Here is an 11,406-nt window from a genome sequence, read left to right on the forward strand (position 1 = left end):
TGTTCTGGCTAGGACCTTAAGAAATACGATGAATAGATATGGAGAGAGTGGACAATCTTTTCTCGTTCTTGATTTCTGTGGAATCACTGAGAGTTTCTCTCCATTATAGTGTGTTGTTGGCTGTTGTCTTGCTGTATATTGCCTTTATTATGTTTAGCATATTCCTTGTGTCCCTGTTCTCTCCAAGATTGTTATCATTAAGAGATGTTGTATTTTGTCTAAACCTTTTTATGACATCTAATGAGATGATCATGTGGTTTTTATTTTTCAGTTTTTTTATATGGTGGATTATTTTGACAGATTTTCATATGTTGAACCATCCTTGCATCTCTGTTATGAAGCCAACATGATAATGCTGCCTAATGGTTCTCATGTGTTCTTGGATTTGGTTTGCCAGTATATCATTTGGTGTTTTTGCATCAATGTTCACTAATGAGATTGGTCTGTAATTCTCTTTCTTTATAATGTCTTTCTGTAGTTGGAGTATCAGTGTAATTGTAGCCTCATAAAAAGAGTTTGGCAATTTTCCTTACTTTTCTATTGTGTGGAATAATGTGAGGAATATTGGTATTGGTTCTTTGAAAGACTTGTAGAATTCTAAGCTGAAACCCTCTGGTCCTGGGTTTTTTTTTTTTGTTGGGAGACTTTATTTGACTATATCTATTTATTCAGCAATTATAGGTGTGTTTAATTTGCTTATCTGGTCTTGATTTAATTTTGGTAAGTGATATGTATCCAGAAAGTTGCCCATTTTCTTTAAGTTTTCCAATTTTGTGGAGTACAAGTTTTCAAAATATGACCTGGTGATTCTCTGTATTTCCTCTGTGTCTGCAGCTATGTCCCCCTTTCATTTCTGTTTTTGTTAATTAGATATTCTCTCTCTGCCTTTTGTTAATTTGGATAAAGGTTTGTCTATTTTGTTGTTTTCTTGAAGAACCTACTCTTTATTTCATTGATTCTTTGTTATTTTTTCTTTGTTTCAATTTTGTTGATTTCAGCTCTTAATTTGATTATGTCCTGCCATCTAGATCTCTTAGGTGAGTTTGCTTCTTTTTGTTCCAAAACTTTAAATTTTCTGTTAATTCACTAGTGTGGGATTTTTCCAGCTTCTTTATGTAGGCATTTAATTCTATGAACTTTCCTGTTAACACTGCTTTCATTGTGTCCCATAAATTTGGGTATGTTGTGTGGTCATTTTCATTGAATTTTAGGAAGTTTTAATTTCCCTGACTCATTGATGATTCAGGTTAACATTGCTTAATTTCCCTGTGTTTGTAGGTTATCTGAAATTAGTATTGCTGTTTACTTCTAGTTTAAACCATGATAGTATGAGAAAGTACATTGTAGTATTCCAATTTTTTTTTGTATTTGTTGAGGTTCGGTTTGAGTATTTGGTCAGTTTTTCTATAAGTTCCATCAGGTGCTGAGAAGAAAGTATTTTCTTTTGTTTTGAATGGAATATTATGTAGATGTATGTTAAGTCCATTTGGGTCATAATATCTGTTAGTTCTCTTATGTCTCTGTTCATTTTTTGTCTGATTGACCAGGCCAGTGATGAGAGGGGAATATTGAAGTTTTCCACTATTAGTGTGTGGAGTTTAATGTATGTTTTAAGCTTTAGAAGTGTTTCTTTTACATATCAGGGTGCCCTTGCATTTGGGGCATAGATGTTCAGTAATGAGATTTCTCTTGATGGATTTTTCCTGTGACTAGTATGAAATGACCTTCTTTGTCTCTTTTGATTGATTTTAGCTTGAATTCTATTTTGTTAGATATTAGGATAGCTACACCTGATGTTTCTTATTTCCATTTGATTGGAATCCTTTTTCCTAACCTTTACTCTGAGACAGTGTCTGTCTTTGAGGTTGAGATGTGGTTGTTTTTTGTATGCAGAAGAAAAATGGATTGTGTATTCACATGCAATCTGTTAGCCTGTGTCTTTTTATAGGTGAGTTGAGTCCATTTACATTAAGGGATATTAATGACCAGTGATTGCTATCTCCTGTTAACTTTAGTATTCATTGTTGGTGATGTTAACTTGTGCATTTTCCCCTTCTTTGGAATTTGCTACTATGTGACCATCAATTGTCTATGTTTTTGTTGGTTAAGCCAATTTTCTTCAGTTGGAGTTTTCCTTTTAGTATTTTTTGTAGGGCTGAGTTTGTAGCTAGGTACTGGTTCAATCTAGTTTTTTCATGGAATGTCTTGTTTTTTTCCTTCTATGGTAATTGAAAGTTTTATTAGGTATAGTAGTCTGGGCTGGCATTTGTGGTCTCTTAATGTCTGTATAATGTTTGATCATGACCTTCTGGCTTTCACTGTCTCCAATGAGGAGTCAGGTATAATTCTGATAGGTCTACCATTATATGGTACTTGGCCATTTTCCGTTGCAGCTCTTAATATTCCTTCTTGACTCTATATGTTAATGTTTTGATTATTATGTGTTGAAGGGACTTTTTATGGATCCAGTCTATTTGGTGTTCTGTAAACTTCTTTTATCTTCATAGGTATATATTTCTTTAAGTTGAGAAAGTTTTCTTCTATGATTTTTGTTAAATATATTTTGTGTGTTTTTGAGTTGAGCTTCTTTTTCTATTTTTATTATTCTTTGATTTGGCCTTTTCATGGTGTCTCATATTTCCTGGATATTTTGGGTTAAGCTTTTGATACATTTAATATTTTATTTAACTGATGAGTTTTTTTCCTGTATTATATCTTCAGTGCTTGAGCTTCTCTCTTCCATGTCTTATATACTGTTATTCATGATTGTGTTTGTGGTTCCTGATCATTTTCTCATTATTTCTTTTTCTATAATCCCCTCAGTCTGTGTTTTTTTTTATTGTCTCTATTTTAGTTTTCAAGTCTTGAATAGTTTCTTTCATATGGTTGATTGCTTTTTCTTGGATTCCTTTAAGGGATTTGATGATGTCTTCCAATTTTTTTTTTGCCTTTCCCTCCAATTCTTTGGGGGAATTTCTCATTTCCTCTTTATGAGTTACAAACTCTTGAATTTATTTTTTAGGTCACTTTCTTCTGCTTCATCTATATTTTGTTGTTCAAGTCTTGCTGTTGAAGGTTCTTTAGGTTTTCCTGGTGTTTTATTGCTCTTTGTGGTGTTGCATATGGTTTTACCTTTTGTACTTTTATTCCACTCTTAGGTGCATGTTGCAGCTGTCTGAGATTCTATTGATTAATATTCTAGGTGTCCATTAATCCAAAGCTCAGATGATTGTTTTGTGGTACTATCAGTACTATAGTTCTAGTTACCCCATTGGTTATCCTGTGTTCCTAGAGATAGCTCAACATTCCTGGGCTTTGCTCTGCTCACTTGGAGTTTGCTGTCTCAGGACTACTTTGGCCTAGGTTACCAGCTTTGACCTGTTTCTGTAAATTTTGGTCTGGATTTCCTCCTGCAGAAGTCCCTGGCTTGGAGTTGGTGTTGCAAATATCTTTGCCTTTGGTCTATTGCTTCAGAATTCCCAGGCTCAAGTGCGCCCAGAACAGTAGAAGACCTGGCTCAGTCTTACTCCCTCAGAGTTCTCAGATTCACACTTGGACCTGCAGAGGTTTCAGTTTCCTGTCTATTCCCTTTGATGTCCCTGAGCAAGGCCCTGAGCAACAGAGGTCCTGGATCAGCATTTTTCCCTCTAAGGTCCATGACTGACACTTGGCTCTGCAGAGATCTCTGGTTCTGCTTAATCCCTCAGAGGTCCCAGATTCAGTCTCAGAGTGGCAGAGGTCCTGGCTCAGAACCATTTCCTTGGAGGTCCTAGACTCACACCAAGACAAACAGGGGTCCTGGTCTGGCTTAGGTCTACTCCCTTGAAGGTCCCAGATTTATGTCCGGACCCTCAGTGGGCTCTGGCCCTGGTTCACTCACTCTTCAGTTACTCCCCTGTACCTGTTCCAATGGAGTTTGCTGTCTCTGTTCTACCCATTGGTTTGTAATATTATACCAAGATCAGGGAACAATAATCCTACTTTTCTAATATCTAGTCCGGCTCAATTCCAGTCCTTTTATACCTTTATGTAGTACATATATGAACATGATTATGTAGACACATTCATGGCAGCATGGTGTTCTCCCCGAGTATGAACAGAGCTGGATGAATTTCTTACAGTTTAGGCAAGACTTAGACCTCCGGGAGATGTCGCCAGAGGTTGAAGTTAGGTCTGTCAAAAATCACAAGAATCCAGACCTGTCTGGTCAGAGGACACCAAACACCCTGAACAACATTAAGCTGGGGTTCCTCTTCAACCCCACCTAACAACTGCATCTTTCAGTATTCCTGATTCATCTGAGGGGGCTTGTTCTACCTGCCATCATGTTATCATTGTGCTCTATCCTAGGTAGCTGCCCAACCTCCCTAGGGTCCCTTTCTGAGACCTTATGAGCAGTTGGAGCTTCAGAGACACTGAGGGTCTGCACTCCCCATGCACACAAGCCTCAATGGTAGGCATCATTGATTTGGGATTCCCTTCTGTATGGTAAGAACATGCTTTATTACCACTGTTTAATAAAGAATCTTTTTTGGCTTATGGCAGGGCAGACTATAGCTAGTTTGGAAAGCTAAATTGAATGGGGGCAGAAAGAAGGCAGAGTCATGCAGATGCTATGTAGCCACCCAAGAGTCATGATGTGAAGTAAGAAACCATGACCCTCATAGTAAAATATAAAATAACAGAAATGGGTTAATTTAAGATGTAAGAACTATATAGCAATATGCCTGTGCTGTTGACAAAGTAGTGTTGTAACTAATATAGTTTTGTGTGATTATTCAAGCCTGGGAGGTCAGGAAACAAAAGTACAGTCTCTATTTACACATCATCCACACCATATGGAGTGAGGTCTGACCTCCAACAGTGGTCTGCTGTTGTGGAAAATTATTTTCACTGTGTAAAGGTGCACTACATTTTTGCTGCCTTTTTAATTATGCAAACATGTTTTACATTTTTTTCTTTTTTTATTGAGAAAAGGAAAAAAACTATCCATCTCCTCCCAGCCTCCCACTTCCCTCCCACTCCTCCCAACCTTCTCCCCCTCCCCCAAACTCCTCCCCCCTTCCTCTCCAGTCCATAGAGCAGTCAGGGTTCCCTGTCCTGTGGAAAGTCCAAGGTCCGCCCCCCTCCGTCCATGTCCAGGAAGGTGAACAACCAAACTGGCTAGGGTCCCACAAAGCAAGAACATGAAGTAGGGTCAAAACCTGGTGCCATTGTCCTTGGCTTCTCATCATCCCTCATTGTTCGCCATGTTCAGAGAGTCCAGTTTTATCCCATGTTTTTTCAGTCACAGTTGAGCTGGCCTTGGTGAGCTCACAATAGATTAGCCCCATTGTCTCAGTGGATGGGTACACCCCTCGTGGTCCTGACTTCCTTGCTCATGTTCTCCCTCCTTCCACTCCTCATTGGGACCTTGGGAGGTCAGTCCAGTGCTCCAGTGTGGGTCTCTGTCTCTATCTCCATCCATCACCAGATGAAGGTTCTATGGTGGTATGCATGATATTCGTCAGTATTGCTATAGGATAGGGTCATTTCAGGTTCCCTATCCTCAGCTGCCCAAGGGACTAACTGGGGACATCACCATGGGCTCCTGGGATCCACTCTAGGGTCAAGTCTCTTGCCAACCCTAAGGTGTCTCCCTTAACTAAGAATTGTGGTTCCGTGCTCCCTTGTCCAACCTTCCTTTTTCCCAATCCTCCTGTTTCCCCAAGTTCCCCCCCTCCTTCCCTTCTCACTTTTCTCTCCCCATCTCCCCTTACCCCCATCTCACCCCACCCCCAAGAACCCAATTTTCTCCCCGGCAATTTTGTCTACTTCCCATAGCCAAGAGGATAACTATATGTTTTTCTTTGGGTTCACCTTCTTATTTAGCTTCTTTAGGTTCAACAATTGTAGTCTCTGTGACCCTTATTTATGGCTAGAAACCAATTATGAGTGAGTACATCCCATGTTCATCTTTTTGGGTCTGGGATACCTCACTCAGGATAGTGCTTTCTATTTCCATCCATTTGCATGCAAAATTCAAGAAGTCATTGTTGTTTACCGCAGCGTAGTACTCTAATGTGTATATATTCCATACTTTCTTCATCCATTCTTCCATTGAAGGGCATCTAGGTTGTTTCCAGGTTCTGGCTATTACATATAATACTGATATGACCATAGTTGAACAAATGTTTTTGTCATATGATAGGGCATCTCTTGGGTATATTCCCAAGAGTGGTATTGCTGGGTCCAGGGGTAGGTTGATCCCGAATTTCCTGAGAAACCGAAACACTGACTTCCACAGTGGTTGCACAAGATTGCATTCCCACCAGCAATAGTGGTCCCATGTCCAATAGTGGTCTGCTGTTGTAGAAAATTATTTTCACTGTGTAAAGGTGCACTACACTTTTTGCTGCCTTTTTAATGATGCAAGCATGTTTTACATTTTATGATTAAATAAAATTAACCTGTGGTTAACAGGCAACATCAGCAACCATCTGACAGGAAGCTGTAGGGAGAAACTAAGTCTAGTGAGAGTTTTTAAGTGGGGACCGTGTAGAAAGACACTCCATTTTTCATAAATGCCAACAACAAGGACACATTAGGAACTTGTTATTCAACCTTTCTGAGCCAGCAGGAATTTCCCTCAACATTTAAATCCTGAGTTCAATAGAAGGATAAGAGATTTAGATATAGATTTACTTAGTGTCTTGTTGGGATCCCCTATCTCATATCTCTGTGAGTCTGAGGCCAGTGTCTGAGGGAACAAAATTCCTTCCTCACTGTATCCCATAGCATAAACTGCTGCTGATTAAGTGTGGAGTTGCAATTGCTGTTTGGGACAGAAGCTGCTTGAGGTACAGTCAGTGTATTGAATGCAAAACATCTGTGTGGCCCTCCTGCTAGCTGACTCCAGGCCACCACAGCCCCTCAAAAGCACTCTGTCTGCCCTTTTGTGTTGGCCTCTGTCCACTGGGACTCAGTGAGGCAGGCTAGAAATAGCAAGGAAATAAAGGAGCAGGGCAAGGGATAGAAGCTGCTCTCCTTGGGGTCTAGTTGGTATATTTTCCTCACTAAGAGTCAAGAAAATTTGACACAAGTGATAAAACACGGATTTTCTGCAGAGGCAGTATGTATCATTCTAAAGATATCTCAAAGAGAATGTTCAAAATGATCAAGAACTCAAGATGGGCAATGGGGTTGTATGCCTCCAATCCCTGTATTCAGGAGGGAGAGGCACAAAGATCTCAATGAGATTGAGACCAGACTGGTCTACAAAGAAAGATTCAGGACAGCCAGAGTGGTTACACAGAGAAACCTTGTTGCCAGAATAAAAATAAATGTATAAAAACCTAACTACAAAACAATCAACAACTCTCTTTAATTAGGGCCAGAATGTCTATGTCTTGCATTTTACTGTGTTAGCATACCATAATCATCTCTAAATCTAATTAATACACCTTACAATTTCATTTAAAAAGGAAATACCTGACGATGAGGAATAAAACCTGGAAGGATGACTCAGCAGTTAAGAGCACTTACTGTTCTGCAGAGGATTCACACCCACATAGCAGATCACAACATAGATCCAGGTGACCCACTGCCCTCTTTGGCCTCCACAGACTCTGCAGAAATATGATGTGCATATATATACACACACACACACACACATATATATGTGTGTGTGTGTGTGTGTGTGTGTGTAGGCATAAATAAGTAATTTTTAAATTTGTATACTTCTGCTTTCAATTTGTACTAAATCTTTAAGTTTTATAAATTACATTACATTATTTTTTTATTTTTTAAGACAAGGACTTTTGTAGCCCATTGCTTGTCTGGAACTCACTATGTAGACAAGTGTCAGCCTGCCTTTGTGGTATGGGAAGTCCCTCAATATACAGTTGCTTTTATTAGTTAATGAATTGATATATAGAAAGAGTAGACAGAGTCAGAGGAGAAACCATGTAGCTGCCACCAGAGACAGATGCCTCAAACTTCGGGGATTAAAGGCATATACCACTATACCCAACTATGAATTACATCCATTAAGCTATCTGACAAATATTTAAGCATCTATTGTAAGGACACCTAAGCACAGTATCTCTCTCTATGTTGTATCTATCTTAGTTATACATACTTTTTCCCTCTATGTCTTTTTGAATTTTGGTGAAAATGGTTTTCTCTTGTATAGCCAAGGATTTAATTTTACCCAAGTGGTGGTTCCTAAGTAGAGATCTCCCCAAGGGATTGGTAGCAATGCTGGACTGAATCTCCCCCACTGGAGTTGACACACACAGTGTCCCAAGGGGAAGATACCACTGCTCATAGATATCTTCTGAGCATGCACGATTAGGGGCAGCAGTGTGGCTATGCTACTTTTTATTCAGTCTCTTACAAGATACCATCTTCCCTTACACACTTAGTGAATCGGCTTTTCTGGATCATGTGCTTATTGTTAACTAAGAAGTGGAAGGGGGGCACAGCAGAGACTCGTCTCGACCCTTCCGTCGTCCGTCTTGGGTATCGTTGCAGGATTCGGAGTACGCCCGAGGACCTCAGGAACCATGCCGAAGCCACACAGCGAAGCAGGGACTGCCTTCATTCAAACCCAGCAGCTGCATGCGGCCATGGCTGACACCTTCTTGGAACATATGTGCCGCCTGGACATTGACTCCGCACCCATCACGGCCCGTGACACTGGCATCATTTGTACCATTGGTCCTGCTTCCCGGTCTGTGGAGATGCTGAAGGAGATGATCAAGTCGGGAATGAATGTGGCTCGTCTCAATTTCTCTCATGGAACTCATGAGTACCATGCGGAAACTATCAAGAACGTGCGTGCAGCCACAGAAAGCTTCGCCTCTGATCCCATTCTATACCGGCCTGTTGCCGTGGCTCTGGACACAAAGGGGCCTGAGATCATCAAAGGGAGCGGCACTGCAGAAGTGGAGCTGAAGAAGGGAGCTACCCTGAAGATCACCCTGGACAATGCCTACATGGAAAAGTGTGACGAGAACACCCTGTGGCTGGACTATAAGAACATCTGTAAGGTGGTGGAAGTGGGCAGCAAGATCTACGTAGACGATGGGCTCATTTCACTGCAGGTGAAGGAGAAAGGCGCTGACTTCCTGATAACAGAGGTGGAGAATGGTGGTTCCTTGGGCAGCAAGAAGGGGGTGAACCTCCCCGGAGCCGCTGTGGACCTCCCTGCTGTGTCAGAAAAGGACATCCAGGACCTGAAGTTTGGGGTGGAGCAGGATGTAGACATGGTGTTTGCGTCTTTCATCCGCAAGGCAGCTGATGTGCACGAGGTTAGGAAGGTCCTGGGAGAGAAGGGCAAGAACATCAAGATCATCAGCAAAATCGAGAACCACGAAGGCGTCCGCAGGTTTGATGAGATTTTGGAGGCCAGTGATGGGATCATGGTGGCTCGTGGCGATTTGGGCATTGAGATTCCTGCAGAGAAGGTCTTCCTGGCTCAGAAGGTGATGATTGGATGATGCAACCGAGCTGGGAAGCCAGTCATCTGCGCCACACAGATGCTGGAGAGCATGATCAAGAAGCCCCGCCCCACCCGTGCTGAGGGCAGTGATGTGGCCAATGCAGTCCTAGATGGAGCAGACTGCATCATGCTGTCTGGAGAGACCGCCAAAGGGGACTACCCTCTGGAAGCCGTTCGCATGCAGCACCTGATTGCCCGTGAGGCAGAGGCTGCCATCTACCACCTGCAGTTATTCGAGGAACTCCGCCGTCTGGCGCCTATCACCAGCGACCCCACAGAAGCTGCTGCCGTGGGTGCTGTGGAGGCCTCTTTCAAGTGCTGCAGTGGGGCCATTATCGTGCTCACCAAGTCTGGCAGGAGTGCTCACCAGGTGGCCAGGTACCGCCCGCGTGCGCCCATCATTGCTGTGACGCGCAATCCCCAGACAGCTCGCCAGGCCCATTTGTACCGAGGCATCTTCCCTGTGCTGTGTAAGGATGCAGTGCAGGACGCCTGGGCTGAGGATGTAGACCTCCGTGTGAATTTGGCCATGAATGTTGGCAAGGCCCGAGGCTTCTTCAAGAAGGGAGATGTGGTCATTGTGCTGACTGGGTGGTGCCCTGGCTCTGGCTTCACCAACACCATGCGTGTAGTGCCTGTGCCTTGATGGCCCTCTGGAGCCCCTCTTCTAGCCCCTGTCCCATCCCCTCCCCCATCCCATCCATTAGGCCAGTAACGCTTGTAGTGCTCACTCTGGGCCAGAGTGTGGCGCTGGTGGGCTGGGACACCCCGGAAAATTACTGTTGCTGAAACATGGAATAGAGCCCAGCTGTCTGTCTATCATATGGCCCTACCCAAACCAGGGGTGACAGAGGAATGCAGAATTGGAAACCCTCTGGCTTTATCACAAAGGGGCAGCAACATCTCTTGTGTACTTTGCTCCTGTAGAAAGTTGTCCAGAGAACTCCCAGCCCTGGCCTGGAGTCAGGAGACAGCAAGAGTAGGGGCTTAGGGCGTGGGGCCCAGGTTCCTGTGTAGATAATAACCTCTGGCCCCCAGGCCGGACTTGCTTCCCCAACAGCTTTGGCCTCCCCCACTGCTCGTTGTGCACTTCTCAGCTGTCACTGCGGTCACACCCTGCACTCTCCACCTCCGTTCTACTGTGCAGCATCTCCAGGCCTGTTGCTATAGTGCCCACCTGAGTGTCAATAAACAGCAGCTGAAGCAAAAAAAAAAAAAAAAAAAAAGAAGTGGAAGGGGTAATAAATCAATATAAACTTCTTAAACAGTAATTGCGAAATGAACAGACGACCTTAAATGTCAGATCTTTTCATCCTTCTCTGCCATCACTAGGAATCTAGTTTAGGAAAAAATGAAGGGCACATGTATAGCATCGTGGTGCATAACTATAATTCTCATACTTAGGAGACAGAGATGAAGAGATTAGAAGTTAAAGAAACTCCACAAGCACAAAGTAAGGTTGAGATCAGCCTGGAATACATGAAATACATTCACACATGCACACATCCACATGCGTGCATGCATGCACATATGCACACACACACGCACACAGAGACATAGAAAAAAGATATCGTTAATTCAATGATTAATATGTACAAATTTTACTTACAGCACAATATATGTTAATCCACATTACAAAAAATAATGAAAATTTGATGTGCAATTTGAAAACAATGTTTAAATAAATTTCTGTGGCATTCAATGGTGGTTTTCAACAGATATGAAAAAACATTTTAAAAGAAATATTGGATTATAGAAAATTATCATAGCTTAATCAGTGGAAGGGCAAAAGGGCAAATCATCAAATATTGCATTAGCTTCTGTCCTAATCTTATTTTATAAATTATCTCTCCCATGAAAAGTTGTAATGGCGTAAATGAATGCAGACAGATTGTAAAAATATATACAGCTTTAATGGGGAA

The 11,406-nt window shown here is 42.1% G+C and overlaps 1 pseudogene; it reads left to right on the forward strand.

Moving 5' to 3' along the window:
• Positions 1 to 8,460: 8,460 nt before the first annotated feature.
• On the forward strand, positions 8,461 to 10,556 carry LOC121434718 (annotated as a pseudogene).
• Positions 10,557 to 11,406: the final 850 nt, after the last annotated feature.

The sequence above is a fragment of the Microtus oregoni genome, unplaced genomic scaffold (assembly GCF_018167655.1).
Source record: "Microtus oregoni isolate MIOR12 unplaced genomic scaffold, Mior012 000044F_ref0000062, whole genome shotgun sequence".
NCBI lineage: Eukaryota > Metazoa > Chordata > Mammalia > Rodentia > Cricetidae > Microtus > Microtus oregoni.